Source organism: Drosophila innubila (assembly GCF_004354385.1).
Source record: "Drosophila innubila isolate TH190305 chromosome 3L unlocalized genomic scaffold, UK_Dinn_1.0 0_D_3L, whole genome shotgun sequence".
NCBI lineage: Eukaryota > Metazoa > Arthropoda > Insecta > Diptera > Drosophilidae > Drosophila > Drosophila innubila.
The window spans coordinates 22,190,198-22,208,161 of NW_022995376.1; the positions used below are offsets into that span (position 1 = coordinate 22,190,198).

At 37.2% G+C, this 17,964-nt stretch overlaps 1 protein-coding gene across 1 annotated transcript in view; it reads left to right on the forward strand.

Annotated features, from left to right (window-relative positions):
- LOC117787162 (collagen alpha-1(XVIII) chain) overlaps positions 1-17,964 on the forward strand; it is a 65,025-nt gene that overhangs the window by 21,545 nt on the left and 25,516 nt on the right. The gene's annotated exons all lie outside the window — the stretch shown is intronic.

The following is a 17,964-nucleotide window of genomic DNA, read 5'->3' on the forward strand; positions in this document are numbered from 1 at the left end:
TTTGTGCTTTAGTTTTAATTTATGTCAACTTTACGAAACTCAATCAATAGTTTTACTAAAATTTATTTAAGCAAATACATTTAAATACTCAGGTCTTCAGATTTCAAAGTTAATTTAATGTATTAGAGTGTGTATTTGTTATAATTATAATATATTTAGAATAAATGGGAATCAATAGAAATTCCAGTCTCAAAACGTTTTGTCAGGCGGAGTACTTTATGCAATTATATTTCTACTTGAAATATTTAATAACATAAAAGTCGTTTTCAATATTGTTTATTTATTTAGTTTATGAGGATTGAGAATTTTACTTATTGTGTTGTAAGGAAATTAATATAATAAGTTTAGTTCTAATTTATGTCAACTTTACGAAACTCAACTAATAGTTTTACTAAAATTTATTCAAGCAAATACACTTAGATACTCAGGTCTTCAGATTTTAAAGATAATTTATTGTATTAGAGTGTGAATTGGTTATAATTACAATTTATTTTGAATAAATGAGCCGGACAAATGGGAATCAATAGAAATTCCAGTCTCGAAATATTTTGTTAGGCGGAGTAAGTACAATTGAATAAGTATTCAATTATATTTCTACTTGTAATATTTAATAGCATAAAAGTCGTTTTCAATTTTGTTTATTTATATTGTTTATGAGGATTGAGAATTTTACTTATTGTGTTGTAAGGAAATAAATATAATAAATTAATCAATTAAATTAAGTTTAAGATTTTGTTTCAAGATTTATATCTCTTAATTTTTTGTCAATTTAAATTTAAAAATTAAATGAAATTCAGCTATAGAAGATACGCATTATGTATATGTTCTTCATATTTAGCTCTCAGTTTTTATCCAACAATTTTCTGTCTATCTGTCATATTTGAAAAGTTTATTTCCACTTGCATTACTTCATTTTGTCATGATATCCCCTTATGCATAGTTTTATGTCCTTCCGTATATATTTTATTACTGATGAGAATGCAGGTCGTTAAATTTATATACAATGCTGAATTTATGATCAAATTTCTATCTGATTTCTGTGAGACCGCATAAAACTCATAGAAATCTGCAAGGCAAGAAAAAAGTGACAGCTCTAAAATGTTGTAGAAAATCAAAATGTTTGAAGGAAATACATGTATTTTATGATTTTATAGCTACCCGATTGGGGCTTTTAACATGGTACACAAAAGCAACTGTTGTCGCAGTGGCAATAAGCATAAATTATGCAAATGTTGGACTTTAATTAACCGACATTAGTGAAGCGGTTAACGCCCAGCTTTCCGACTTGTTATATAGCCAGGGAAACGCGCTCTCGACTGGTTGGCTTCTTATTAATTTAACCAGCTCTTTATGTGACCGTTGAAACGCCCTCTCCACACTCCTCCTAGTCATATGTGTTGGTGGGGGGATGGTTTGAGGAGCTACTATCGATCAAACTTAGCCACGTCTGTGCTGGGGTTAGACATTGCCTCTGGTGACATTTTATTGTGCTTACTTCTTATTAAGGATGAATGTGTGACACATGCTTAGCCTCCCTCCTTCCCCCTCCTTTGATCCCTCTGCACACAGGTATAACATCAGTTAGTCATTGTTACTTGTTCTTTGAAGCGCACAAAAACATGCCAAATGAAATAATCTAAAGCGGAAATTTGTGTGCAAAACGTTGCTTATTAAAAATAACATGTCATAATGTGGAAAAGATTCCCACACACGGCGATGAATAGACATAAAACATTCTGTCTGTCTGCCTGTCAGCCTTTCTGACAGGCGGTGTTTTTGTGTTTGTATGAGTGAGGTTAGTCCTTTTGAACATGTCGCCCCATTATCTTCATTAGGCGCTAACGTTTGGGCAACTAGCCCGAAACGAAAGGGTCATGCATTAAGCATTATTTTTGGTTAAATTTTGCATTCAACGGTTTACTTTTTGGTTACCATGACAACTTCAAAAGTCATTACTCATTTCGGCGTACTTTATTTGCAAGAAGATATGAAATTCCTTATCGTTTACCTACCCCCTTTTGCGCTTCAAGTCTTTGGACAGCCGCCTTTTTTTTCGTATGGCACAAGTTTTGCCCCTTTTCATTACGCGGCTAAAAACGCAGTCAAAAAAGTCCAAGTAGGTAATTTCATTAGGAAACTTGAGCCATGTCAAACTTTAAGCTTAAGCTGCGAAAGTGAATGCGAGTACGAGTGCGACTGCCAGGGCTGCAACCGTAGAATTTTAATGCTGCGTGAAGAATGCCACTAAGGCAAAGGCAGCAAAGGCATAAAAAAGTTTACCTTGGCTTTCTTTCTGACTTTTTTTTTTGGGCCCACAAAAGTTTGTTTTACACCACTGACTCAGCCGTTGACTCAATAACTGGCTGCCATTTGAGAGCTGCTTCTGCGGCTGTGGGGCGTGAAGACTCTCTTGGTTTTCTTGGGGTGTCAGGTGAGCTTCGTTTGTTTGGACTCTGCCAGTAGAAACAGGTAGACAGACTCGATTATCGTAATTATGCGCTGACTGTAGCATACTTTTGTGCGCGCTGAACCTCTTGCTAAACTGCTTGCTGTGTGATGCGTATTTGTTTGTGTACTATGTGTTCGTTAAAGGATATATTTGTGTGTGTGTGTGTGTGTGGTGTGCGCCAACTTTTACCGCAATTATGTAGGTTGAAAAGTTGGCGCTCGTTTTTTATTTCATTTTCGGGCGCTCAAGGACACGCCGGCTTCAGTCACAGCCCTCCACAGGCATTCGGCTTATGCCTTTATGCGCTCTAAATAAAAGCCGAGACATCTTGAGCATGTGGCCAAATCTAGGCAACGCATTTTCTACCGTTTTCTACCAGATTTTTTTTTCTCGTTCCGTTTATTTGTTCTTGTTCCCGCCGTTTTGCCATGACGTCGCTATAATTCAATATTTTCGCAAATAAACTTGTTGGCAGCTTAACTTTTCATAAAGTTTCTTTTTTCCTTCTCCTTTTTTTTCCTGTGGTAGCTTTTATTTTTCAGCCGCTGCTTTGCGGCGCAAATCGGTGAGAAAATGCTGACAAGCGGCAGGGCGACCAAAGAAGGCAAAAAAAAGTAAAAAAAAAAAAATTAAATAAAACGTGTTACATTTGTAGCGTTCGGCGGAAGTGCCTGGGCACATGTAAGTGTAAGAGTGTAAGAGTGTGAGTGTGTTTGTGTGTTTGTGTGCGTGAGGATGCGAGTGTCTGAGGGTCTCTGTGAAGAGCTTGTGGTTGTGGGCATTTGAGAGGCGTGTGAAAGCACAAAAACGCTTGGTAAGGTTAATACGTGCCACAAAAGCCATTAGGCATTACTAGTAGAAAGCAGACAGCCTGTGAGCCTGTTAGCCACCGCAGGCAACAGCCGAATCCAAGTGCCCAGGGGTCAAATACATTTCAAGTCGACAACAACCACATTCAAACCATTTGTGTGTGACCCACACTACCAGCAGAGTATGTTATAGCAACAAATACAAAAGCATCCAATTAATATTCCAATTCACGCATCTGATTCTTTCTTTTTTCCAGGCAATTTTCGTGTCGTGCTAGAAGTTAAAATCGTCGTAGTGCTCTAAGTGTTAAAGTGTTACCAATTTGTCCTACGCGAGTGTGTAAATAACCCGAGTTTAAACAATGGCAATGGTCATTTCGACGCGCGCGAAACTCGTGATAACCGCGTTAATTCTATTCTTCCTGCTCGGCATTGTCCTCGTGACGGGCTCGACGAAGGGTTGGTTTATACCGCAGCGCTTCAACGGGGAGAGAGTGGCAGCCAGGATACAGGTAACTGAAACCAATGTTATGCATTCTCAGAGCAACAAGTTTTGACTGCTTCTCTGTCAAATGGCATTTCATTTTAATTAAAAACTTGAACTTGCTAATTAATTATAATTAAAACTATTCTCACTCAACACGTGACTGTGAATTGTGTACTGTGGCTACTTTATGAGCTTCAGTTTATTCGAAGTTTCGCAGTCTCGGTCTCAGTTATATATGTACATAAAGTTAAACTGTGTAATTTGTAATGTGTAATGCTAAATGCTTTACTTCCTCCTGTTGCGCCAAATGCAAACAAATGTCTCCACTGTGAGGGGGTCGAGTTCGCTGCTTATGCGCCCCCAACACGCACTGAAACACAACAACACTAACACGGAAACAAGGAAGTGCGGTTTCATTACGCACGCCGAAGATTTGATACTCTTACTCAATTCTCAACTGATTGTTTTTAGGAAATAAATGTTTTTTTATTTAACACAATTTGTTTGGATTATATCAGACATTGCCGAATACCAAATCTGTGAAACTCGTATAGATATCTCAGAAAGTTCTTTATACCAAAGTTTAGGCTTTCGTGAAACCCAAAACTAGATAATTATATTGCTAAAAAATTCATATTTTTATTTGAAAAAAAAAAAAAATACCAAAGATTGATTTTGATGCGTTACAAATTTCGTGATAAATTTATAATATCCTCTGCAAACAGGCAACAAGCCACAAAGAAATTGAGACTGTTTTCAAATACGCAGCGAGCGGTGTGCAAATAAAATAAGTATACGACTACGTATTCCTACACTACACGAAAGCAAATAAAGTTTATTGTGACAAATGTTTCATGACAGCAGACCATTTGAGCATTTTGTTGCTGTCCTTGTCACCGCCAACACGTCTCCATTTCCCCCCTGTGACGCATATGAGTTAAAGGCTTGACCAGGTGAGCGAGTGCTCCTAACATACTTATATATATACATATATACAAATGTCTGTCTGCGTGTGTGAACGGAATGAATTAAAAACCATTGTAATTATCAGAAAACATTAGACGCGCTTGCTCTTCCCGCACCTTTTGGCATAAGATAAATTGTCAAACGTGACACGGGTTGCCCAGTACCGAGAACTACTCACAAATGGGCTAAGGGTTACGTTTGTACACACGGCGTATGCGTAATATGACCTTTCAACTGTTTTTACGGTGTCGGAATAGCATCTGTGTGCTGATTAACAGGTGGGCTGTTGTATTCCCACAAAAGCTGTTTGTTTAACCATGCTCAAGTGGTATTTTAATGGGCTCACATTTGTGAGCTGCTTTGTAGGCGGTAAATGCGTAGATAAATGACGAGCTAATGAAACTGAATACTTTAAGCCATTTAATTGTGGTTATTTTCTTTAAAGCTAATTCTTGCATTGTATGTGGTGTGACATATTATTATTTACTAATTTTCATGCATTGTTGCTGTTTCATAGCAACGCCTTTCATTATTTACACCATTCTGGAATGAACGATGCGACGCGTCGCAACGTCTGCTAATAATAATAATTGTTGTGCTAATTTTGCCAGCACGCCCTGTTAATGTTTCTATTGACACCCGACGTGGTGCGGGGGTGGACACCGTCTACAGTCTGCACTGCTTTGACATTGTTTACGCTTACTTATGGGTTTGACTCGCTCTCACCTGCCCAGCGTGTTGTTACAAGCCTCGCACTGTGGGCGATTTGACTGATCTAGTTGAAAAAATTAATTACTTGAAAAATGAAGATTTTTTGAAACACATATTTTTTAAGATATCGTTTGGCCTAAAACAAAGAAAATTGACTTAATCCCCTAAGATTTTAGTAGTTAGATTCTACGAAAATCTTAAGAAAGTGGCAAAAAATAACTTACTTTAATAATAAATAGGTTATAGGATTCAGAAAAAACTAAGAATTTCATTATCAGTTATTTTTGTATTTATTATAATTTTTGTATTTTGTATATTTTTAAAGGTTTTATTTAAAATTATACTTTTAAATTATAAATATGTTTTTTATATAATTTCAGCTGAAGTTTAAAATTTTGAATATATAGACAGTTTCCATAATTTAATTTTAATCAACTGTTCTTAGTTGACGCTAATAATTAAAAATAAATATTTTAAAAAAATATGTCTGATTTCAGAAAATTTTACACATATATGCTAAATAAATGCCTTCTGTTTGATAATATCAAATTAAAAAGCAGAAAAAAGTTATTAATTTACAATTCAATACTGTTTACATTTTATATATATTGTTGAGAGCTGCTGAAATACACTTTATATACAATAAGGACTTAATATATCATATTGCCTTAAACTCGAAATTTCAGATAAAAAATTTATGTGTATTCATCGTTTAAAAATTAGAAATTTGTTCAATAGATCGGCTAAATCACCCACTGTGGCTCCTCGCCCTGTTTGTCGTGACTACCGTCCCGCTGCGAGCTGTGCATAGTGATTAAACTAATTTAATGCAGCAGCAACTAAGGCAGCTACAAACCACAACAGAAAGAAGAACAGGGCGGGTTTGAACAGGCAATAAAAAACCATTTAAAACATTCAAAGTGTCGCCTGAGAAGGACGTTCAAGTCAAAGCAAACCAACCGACAGTTGTCGTTAACGGGCTGACTTCGATACTTCGTTTGCTTGCCTCGAACTAGGACCTAGGCACCAAAGTCGACAGTCGAATGTGTGGCAAAGTGGCAAAAAACGAAACAAAGTTTAGCAATAAAAATCTAAATAAAAGCCCGAGTACTACCAAGCGACACGGCGAGACGCGACCTGACCCGACGCGGCTGTTAATAAAGTCATTTCTGCATGCTGCTACCTGCCACATGCCACATGCCACCTGCCTCCTTTTAACCTTCTCTCCCGTTCTCACCTTTCGGCACGCTAAAAGGCGAGCGAGTTCATTAGCAGTAGCTAACATTACGAAGCCATCTCGATGTTGCTGTTGTTGCTCCCTAGTTTTCGCACAGTTGCCACGGCCGCTGTTAATTATGGCTGAAACTCGATGCGGACGCGCCGCGAGGCGTCTGCACGGCAACTACGAGCTGGGGACTTTCCCCTACTAAAAATTTATAAAAGTTACACGTAGATTGACAGGCAATTTGTTGTTGTATATTATTGAGGTGGTTACTTGCCGGCTGGCATTCTATTGACTGAGTGTAAATGCGACTGACTCGATGTGTTTGTATGTGGCCTGTGGTTAAGCCATGTGGTTTTCTACCAACAACATTAACAACAATGCCAACCACTACTAGTACAGCAACAACAACAAGCAGCGCCTATTCACATTGATTAGTGCCCAATTACCCGAAAGTGAATTTCGCCAAAAGGCAATTATTTTAAACGCGCTCAACTTTGGCCACGCGCCCACATTGAATTAGACAGTCTGACAACTCGTACGACACTCATTGGCCGTTATTAACTGTGTATATTATATATGCATGAGCTGATAAATTACAGGACATAATTAAGTGGTCTACTGTTCGATACCCTGTAGTAGTATTCAAAGCTTTTTCATCAGCAATAATTAATTATGAAGTAAATGCTACCATCAACTCATATCAAATGACGGCTGCCAAATTATAGGTCGTGAAAGTGATCAATTAGTGTATACCCTGTTCTCATGCTCGAATACAAACTGACAGACTTTAGTAAACATTTTTTTACTGAGAAAAAAAACTATTTTAGTCAGCTTATTTTTAAGATCAGAAATAACAACAGTCGAAAAAGTAATTTCCTTACCATACACAATAATCCTTAATTTCTTATAGTTCTTCAACAGAAAAATATTATAAGCATTTTCCCTACCTTAATCCAATTGAATATTTTATGGAATGAAGCTAAATATAGATTTAATTGCTTTCATCTCCTACCAAAAATTATAAAATGACTTGGCATGAAAATTCAGGTCAGCTAGTTGTATTATTTATTCTGGGAAGGCAATAAGTCCTTGAAAAAAGTACTGATTTATACGGATTACAAATAAAAAGCTTACGTTGATAGATAATAATCCGGCTAGACTACATGCTAACGTACTAACTAAAAGGCTGCGGTTAGAAGCTGTTAGATTAAGAGTTAGATTTAGCATTGATCCACATGTTTCTATCAAAGTGAAAGAGGTAGCAAGAACTCTCTCTCCCCCCGGAGAAAAAGGATATTCTTTAGCACAATACACACTCTCGGCTGGGCAATAAAAAACTCAAGAAAACACATTCCATTAGATTTGCTGCGGCATTGCTAGTCATATATTTATGAATGTTAGTCGCATTCGCCGACTACTCCCTCAGCTGGCAATAAATAATGAAAGTATCAAAATGTGTGCGCATGTGAAGGAACAACAACATCAACAATAATATGAAGCAGGATAGATTTAGTCCAGAGTGCTCGACTACGAGATACTCTGGTACTGTACCCTAAAACGTGTACATAGAAGAAAATAAGTCCCGTTAGTAGTTAGTTCTCTTAGTTAGTAGTTAGTTCTCTTCTTCTTGGATCGACGCAATTTTTTTTCTTGAATAACTTAGTTGTTAATTGTTCGATTGTGATGAAATTTTCTGATCACTTCGACTCAAAGAAACTATAATTGTGTGCCAAAACTCAAGTCTCTAGCTTTAAAATTGGTTTAATATTTTAATTTTTTTAATGTTGCAAGGAGTCTACATATGAAGTTTTTTGTGGCAAGCTCAACAAATAATGGTAATTGTCTAATAACTTGAACTTGACGAAACATTTCTTAAATATATAAAAAAAATTTAAAAACTTGGTGCTTCTAGCTCTTTCCATCTTTGAGATTATTTCAATCTTATGGCTATATAGACTAGACTACTGATTGAGTATATTTATAATTGATGTCCTGTTCGTTACTTCCTTTGCACTAACTTAATATACCCTCGCCCAAAGTATAATAAAAACTCTAACAGCAATAACAACATTGTTAGCAGAGCGGGGATAAATGTAAAGAGTTGGCTCTGAAGTAAACAGAAGCCAGCAAAAGTTTGGCTCATGTGTTAGTACACACACACACACACACGCACACGCACTCACTGGCACATATTTCTAAATAAACATATGAAAAACTATCTTCCGTTACGTTTATGATAATATTTTATTAAAGCCAGTTTGGGGCGAATGACGAGGGAGAATACGCGTATACCTAGAAGTTAAAACGCCCCAAGCAAGCAGTAGACCATTATATATTTATTGTGCCACGAATGAACTTGACGCACTCCAACGCTCCTTACGTCTTTTGTCTGTCATGGCCCACGGTCACAGCCCTCTCCATCCCCCTCCGAGCCCCCCTCCGAGCCTCCTTCGAGTCACTCGATGGCGTAGATATCGCGACATCAGCAACTTTACAATTGATGCGCTGACTTTTGCGGTTTGACAGTGTGATAGGCACAACAAAGTTTCTCTTAGATTGTGCTCCCTGCTTACCCCTTTCCCGTAGACTCTCTACTCGGTATCGGTTCAAACTAAACTTGTTGCATTGACAATGCAACTTGGAGTGCAAGTTGCGTTCCTCGATATTCCGACACCGTGCACTGCATGTCAAAGATAAGAGAATATTGCTGTTTCTCTTCCTAATATAGCAGCTGAACTTTTGTCATGTGATTGTGAGCAGAGTTGTCAATTCTGTTTTTTTTCGACAGTTCTAAAGTTCTAGGAATTTGAAGCGCAGGAATAATTGTGAAATAACGACTTGCGGGAGTTAAGAATGTTGAAACTTGACTATTTATTTTTTTTCTTAAGATTATAAGTAATAAAAAATATCTCCTAGGACTTTATAATAATAATTTGAAGTCAATGCTAATTTAAAGATATTTAAGCGTATTGATTTGATGATACATCGTATTGTATTAATAATAAATTTGCAAATGTATCCAAAATTCCAGGGTATTAAAATGCGAAAATAAGCAAATCTCATCTCTGCTGTTCTCAAATTGTTCGCTTCGTTGAATTTTTAATAAAACCATATTTGACGTTTATAAAATTGTTCTGGCAACACCGCCGATTTTATCTGGTTTTCTAGCTTTTTTTTTTTAACTTGATATGGCTTCCTTAGGTCCTGAAAAGTGGGCAGCACTGGCTGCGAGTGGAGCAAATGCAGCATTTGTGGGGCAAGTGGGACTGCTATTTCAGTGGTTATTCTTGCAAATTGGATACAACCCGAGCTGCAGCAGTTGCTAAGCGTGCTGACAGACTACGCACCTTGCTTCTCTTTCTCCCCATCCTGGTCGTATCTTCCAATCTTCCTACAATATAAATAGCACTGATTTGTGCTCACAAATGCGAGCGGGACTTGTCGCTGTCGTATCAGTTATCTGTGAGTGCGACTGAGACTTGCTGGCAACCCAAAAGTTAAGCCAACCAAGCATTCAACCCATTTGTTTATTATGATAATACGAGCGCCACAGAAGGGGCATCTGAGTCAGGCGGGGCACATGAGTGCCGTACTGGTTTTGTGTGCTCTGGTGGTGCTGCCCACAAAAACCTTAAACTGATGACACACTTCACATGGAGGTTTTTCGCCTCTGGCCGTTTAACTTTGCTACCTCTCTCTCACTCCCTATCTCTGTCTCACTGGTGTTTCGGTGCTGCATTTCCGCCTGAATGGCGTTTGTGCTCGAAGCAACTAACTGCCTGACTTATATATACATATATTTTGATGGGTTGGGAGGTAAGTATGTATGTTTGTACACAAGTATGTCACCGTGCAGAGGCCGTACTTACCGTTTTAAAACTGTGCTCTGTACATGGCATACTATATTGACTTTGAAGCATAAAAAGCTTTTCTAGGTATCCCAATACACTGGGGGCGGAGACTCTTTATTATCGCCGTGTTACACATGTACATATTTATGCTATCGAGTAGAGTAGTAGTACAAACAATTCTTAAATTTCAAGTCAATAAAGTCTTCAATTTTACAATTAATTCGTTGTACATAGGGCGTATTCCAAAGCACTTGTCCCAGTTCTTCGGCATCTCCCCATCGAAATAGGTTCTTAATTTCGTTATAGAATCATTCAAACTCGTCATTATATCATGAAAGTTCCACAACTGCAAGATATCCTCTCGGACATTTGTGCGGGCTGCCCTTTTATCCAACTCGGCGCGTTGGATCAGCAGCATGTCAATTTGGCGACAGAGTTCACTGACATATTTAATCATGTCAGCGATCAAAGTGAGCACCTCTTGGAGACGGATCTTTATTTTCTCGTCGTACGCATTGACCTGCTGGATGGACTCGCTAACAAAAATCTTAAACTTGTCTTTAATGAGCGGCAGCATGGTTTCCTTCATTTTTACAAAGTCTCTAGCCCTGTTAACGGTGCTCTGTAGAATATCCAAAGAATACATAATAAAAGGTCTCTTCCCCACGAATCAACTTAACTTATTATGTGGCCAAAATTATTTTTCCTAATATAATGAAATTAATGGAAATCTGAATACAATAATTTTCGTTTGTTTTGTTCGATAACATCTTAATAAAGAAAACTGGGTTCTTTATCTCATTGTCCTCTAGGAGCAAATTACATTGCGCTTTGGCCATTTTAAGAAAACTGAAATTGAAAATGATTAAGCCGATATGAGAGTGAGCTTCAATTTTGTGACTAATTTACAGAATTATCATCGATAATTTCAGCTTTTTAAAACTAATAATGTAACTAATGTGACGTTTTGTTCAAAGATAGGGATTCCTAATTGTAGTTTATTTCTTTCAGTTATATTTGAATCCCAAGGACACACTATCGATCGTTATTAGGGATGACAAAAAAAAAAATTCATTATTCGATTATTAAATCATATGATTAATTTAAGCCGAGCGATTATTAATCGTAATTAATCGAGAAAAAATTACAATAATCAATTAATCAAATGATTTTTTTTTTAATTGCACCTATTTTGAAATTTTTTAAATTATTACATTAGAATGTGTAATGCATTTGATATATGCTATAATGCCGATTTGAGCCACTGAACTAACAAACAAGACAACTGAACTATATGAACTATTAGTTCGTTAATCGAAAATTGATCTGAATTCGTCAGCTCAAAGTGTATTTGTATAAGGTGACATCTTCGTTGACAGCTGAGGTAGCTAAACTTTCAGAAGTGCTCTCTCGGCTCTCAGAGAGAAAGATCGGCGCTGGAACAATATAAATACCTTGCTTCAGCTGTTGTCATAGTACGAGTACCATATTCTCCACAGGGGTTTACAAAGCTGTCTACCATAGCAAATTAATACGCAGATAAACTGTTGGTTTATGCAAAATGAAATGCAACCTTACGCTTAATATTCACATATATCTCTATGTATGAATGTTCGTGTATTTCTTTGGTTGTGTGTGTTGTTTCTTTAAACTAATTGTAGCTAGCGCTTTTGCCAAATGCTCGACGCCATTGTTGTAGTTCCACTTGGCGCTGTTTCTGTTTTTTGGGCTCCCTTTCCGAGTGCCAGCACTTCACGTACGTACACACTGGTGTATGTGCATGTGTGTGTGATTGTGAGTGTATTCATTGTTTGTGTTTTAACCACAAACAAAAGCTAACAGCGAGTCGGGCAGCAGCACAGATGCAGGCAGAGTGAAAGACAGAACTGACAGCAAGACAGGACTTGGTGACAGTTCTACCAGGGGTTTGGGGTTTATTAAGGGATTGCAGGGTATTCAGTGGGTTGGGGATGGACGGCATAACAACTTTCGAGATTTGTGTCAGCTCGTTTGAGAATTAGTCGTAGGTTTTAGCAAAATTAAAAAAAATATCTTTCACATCTCATTGTTGTGCCGTTGCCTCTGCTCCCATACTTTCACTTACACACTCACACACACCCTCTCATACAAACTTTATGGAGTTGGAAATGTGTGATGAAGAATGAAGAGCATGGGAGTGTCTCTTAAATTATTTATGCGCCGCAAAATGTGCAAAGTAATTTATTCAGATTATATGCAAGAAAAAGGCAGCTTCAAATAAAATGAAGATGAAGCCCTTTTCAAACGGCCGCCAAGTGTCCAAAGTCAAGTGCAGAAAATTAAGCTCTGCACCTGCCGGATGCTCGGAGGCATCTTCAACTTGCCCGTAAAATTTTATGTTGCTATAATTTAGCTTTAAAATCGCACCGTTCCCCTAACCACGGCGGATAAGGGCTGGGGGTAAGTGGGCTGTGTGTGGGCGTGGCCAGCACCTTGACGCACGCATTTAAACGGAAATAAAATAAAATTACAAAAAGTGGGCAACTTTTTGACGTAGCGATTGTTATCCTTATTGTTGTTGCTGTTGTTTTTGTTGATACTGTAAACGGCTGACAGAAAGTGATTTAGAAACTATGGCAATGCTGGTGGAACAGTAGTGACTGCTACTGTCGAGTGGACTGCTGAACTGGTGGACTGGGTGGACATTTGCTTGCCGAGTCGTTGGCAGCCATAAAGGTGAATTTAAATTTGGCTTTCTCATTTTCATTTATGCGCCATAAAATATGCCATTTAAATAAGTTGAATGAATTGAAACATTAAATTGAAGTAATATTGCTTCAGAGTAACAAATATATGTAGTACTTAATAAGCATTGCTGTAATGCAGTTTCAATCCACTCGAAATAAATCCAACTGCGTGTAATTTGCATGTAATGTTAAGTATTTTACTGCTTATGTAATAACATTTGCGATCTCTGTTAATACTGTAATTTAAAAATGTTAAGCAAACGACTATCTGGCAACTCTGCATAATTAGCAGCGTGCTTAGTAAGCACTACTTGCAGCAGTTGCAATTTAAAATATCATTTAATTGGAATTCGTTAATTACTCGCGAATTTTAAAAAGTTTAATTCAGTTGAAGTAACCTAATGCTTTTCACTCAAGCCTCTAAAGATGACAGTGTGTAAATAAGTATGTCAAATTGCCGTTTACATATTCAAAGCGCTCTAACAGGCTTAATCAGCATTACAAAGTAATTAGAGTTAATTCTTTTGTACCTGAACTCGTGTCAGTCTGACATACACACACACACAGAAACACCTGCCAGTGGCAGACAGCAGTTTGCCATGCCACAAAAGGAGACGATGACGCTAAAAATATTTGTAAACTGTTGCTCGGCAATTTGCATGGTTAATTATCTATTAACTTGCGCATAACTTTTATACAAACGGAAGTGTGGGAAGATCTCCTTCCACTCACATACATATACAATCACACACCCACACACGCACACGCAAGACAAAAATGTATATCCGTTTCCGCTGGCTTCGTTGTTGTCGCCATTTTTTGTTGCTGTTATGCTTTTTTGTTATGATAAAGGTAAAGGTAAAACGCACAACAGAAACAGAAGCAGAACAGAGCAGAATAACGATAAGAGCGGTAATAAAAACAAGTTATGCTAATCTTAATGCGTCGCCATTTTCAGTTGGCATTCATATTAAAGCAGCCTTTTGTTCTGTTTGACGCTGTACACTCGTAAATTATGTTTATTAAGTATTTGTACATAATTAAAGTTTAATTTTAACTACACAAGAGCTTGCAACTGACAACTGGCAACTGACAACTGTCAACAGGGAGAATAAAGTTAAGGTCAAGGTCAAGTGGTTTTACAGTATTATATTTTGTATGAGTAATTTTTCTCTTATATCTGAAATAGGGTTGCCAGCAAACTGAACAGAAATTTAGCTGACAGCCCATTGACATCTTTAAATTGCTGATATTGTGATTAGAAGTTGGTCAACAGTTTGATCGTTCGCCAAATTGAAACATTTTAAAATGCAGACTGTGTGAAAAGTTTGCTTGCAAATGGAAAATTGAAAAGCATTTCCAGGAAAATCATGTACTATTCGCATTCAGGCAACAAGTCAACAGATTCAACAGTGAATTTATTAGAATTTGAATGTCGTATGTACAAGTATAATCAATTTAAACCCTTTTTCGCTTAATTTTTAAAGGGTCCGCAATCGTCCTCAATCGATCTACATTATTGACACATTTTTGACAAATTGCCAGGCTGCATGGATTCCGTTTGCGGGCAGTGTCCGTTATTTTTGTTGTTGTATTTTTTCTTTTATATCAAAAACGTGTTTGGCATGTCAGAACTATAAGCGTAGCGTCCGTCCATCCACTGACAAAAGGTTGCATACCTTTCGGCCTGTCTGTCTGGCTAAAGAGCAAAGTTGGTAAGCAGGTCAACGGTATTTTATATGTTTGTTTTACTTTCAATGCGAACCCTTGTCAAGTGCAACCCAAAACCCAAAACCCAAACCCAAGTCCAAGTCATCCAGCCATCCTCCCACGTTGCTCACTACGTATTACCGCAATCGCTGTCGTGCTTTTGACGTGCATTTCTGACTGCTCTGCTCTCCTGGCATGTCCTTGCTCCGCTTTGGCGCTTCTCTTCACTGATGGCCTTAATTATGTGCGGGCCAAGACGAGCATACTCGTATAACAAATGCACACATGAACACATAGCTGCCTCTCCATCTTCTGTCTCACTTTTCGTAGCCCTAGTTAATTGCTGGTGGCGCCACTTGACCGAGCTGCTGCACTCTAGTGCCGGCTGCTGGTTCCGTTTAGGACGACAGCTTAAAACAGCAGCAGCACCTACAAAGACATGGGGCCAACAGACAAGACGCCTCTGGGCCACTTTTGATTATTTTAAGAGAGAAACGACCCAGCGACCTATTGTCTGCGCTTGACCCTCAGCTACCTATCTTATCAACCCTCTCTCTCTCTCTCTTTTGGTTTTTTTATTTGCTCACGCTTTGTTGCTGATAATATCTATCTTAAAAAGAGTCGGCTTTGATGTGCTCCTATCTACCCGGTTCATCGTTCTCTACAAGCTCAACCAACAAAGGTTTCAAAATGCCAAAATGCCATGTGCTCGTACTCGTACTCGAGTCGAACAAAGCCGTTGCTCTTTAATCCGTTTCCTCGTTCAGATGCCCCAGCTGAGATAATTTTGGCATCATTTTAAAAATACATATACAAAGTATTAAAACGTAACTGCAAGTGGTTAGTTATAGTTGTCAATTCGTTGAAAATTCCCCAAAATGCCGAGCAGGTAATAATAATGGTCACGCCTCGTCGACATGGGACAGAGCACAGAATGGATAACATGGAATGGCTACTCTAACCCCCAAATGCTACATTCCGCTACATAATTTCCGTTTCAAGTGAATTTCCTTGCTGCTAATTCTGTTGCAAACACACACACACACACAAATATATACACAACAAGAGAGTGGCATCTGCTTAAAAATAAAACTAGGCCATACTCACAAACACACATACAGTGGCATATACATATATATATACTTGTATATGTATTGTTGTGAATGTTTTGTTTTCGCTGATTTCGCTGCGCATAGTTTTTTCTTCAACTAAGCGAAAACAAAGCAATCCAAAGAAAAACAATATAAATTTATAAGTAGGTATTTTTAGAAAAGTATTATCAACTTAAAAAATTCCCAGTACTTCATTCTAACGTAGTCTAATAAACACTCTGAATGGAATTATCAGCCAGCTTATCTAAATATAACTGCATCATTTATTTTTGATTAGTTAATAATAAATTTAAAAGATGGCTGAATAATAAAATACTTTTGATCTTAATTTACATTAAAATCCCAATAGCGCTTTGATATAAGATTAAAATTAAATACTTAGTGTTATTTTTTCAATGTCCACTTAAAGTTTAATTTAAAAAAAAAAGACTTTTTTGTGCCAAGCTAAAGTTTTGTAATAAAAAATATATAATTGTCAGCTCCTGTTAAATAATAGAACCTTGCAAAGTAAACAGGCATGAATCTTTACATCAGCATTATGAAAAACCCTGTAGTCTGAACTTAAGTCTGATTAAGCTGGATAGCAATAAGTTTATTTAGCAATAAATATCAAATATTTTCTAATACATTTTTAAAGAATATCTGAGAAATAGAAACATATAATAGCTTTTAAGATCTGTCAAATCGATTCAACTGACAGACTTAAAAATGAATCTGGTTTGTCCAACTCAGCTCCTGATCAAGAATGAGTACAAATACATTGAAGTTGGCCGTAGCTGTCGCCTGCTGCATATTTTAGCCAGGTTTATGGCTGTCTGGTGTAGAAGCAGAAAAAGCTTCAATATGCGCACTCCACAGACTGTCAATCGGAATACAGCAATAAGCAATGCGAGTCAAAGAGAAAGAGAAGGAGACTGAGCAAAGGGAAAGAACAGGCACACAAAGTGGAATGGAACCGAAGAGCGTTCACTTCAATGTTTATTGGAGGCCATTTAATGCACTGTACGTGTTTCAGTGTGTGCGTGTGTGCCTGTGTGTGTCTCTGATACGAGCATAGAGGGACAACTCCTGTTGCTGCATCTGGTTTTGCTTTCAGTGTGCCCTCTGGTTGTTTGTTGGTTTTCGAGTGCATATTAAGCCATGTTGAACGCCGCTTGCACGCTTTTAAACCGAAACTCAACGGCTCGTCGTCTCAGACAAAACTTTTAACTGGAATGCATAAAAGCTCCATGGCCATTACTATCAGTTACAGTCTTTGCAAAGACAAAGACAGCAACAACAACAACAGAAGCAACAGCAACAATGACTGGATGACTGCTGGTATTACAAGTATGGGCCGTGAGGGCTTGCTACCATTTTTATTTCAAAGAGCCCGGAACAGGGTTTATGGCAGATGTGCATTCACTCACCCTCCCTCTAATTCACTCTCTTTCTATACATACACTGAAATTAAAATTAGTTATAAATTAAATATATGTATAATTACTTTTAAAAATATAAATTTTCATATTAAAATCAACTATTAAATACGTTGACTTAAAAAAAAAAAGTTAAGAGTATAAATTTTAGTTTATCGTATCATTATTTAAAAAATTTAAAAAGTTGCAAAAATTCTGTTCAAGTTAAATATGTTTCATTATATTTTTTTTTTAAAAATTTTATATTCTTTATTTAACGTCAACTAAATGAGAAATATTAGAATTATATGCAAATAATAAATAAAAATGAAAAATCTAAAAAAATAAATAATTTAAGTGTAAGCTTCAAAAATATAAAAATTCATCAATTCCAACTCTATTTCGACTCTATTGGTTTTTTCTCTGTGTATGTATCTTAGTCTGTGTTTGTATCTCTGCCTTATGCCTCCGTTTGTGTCTGGGCCTCACATTGTTCCAGTGTTTTGAAAACTAGAACCTCT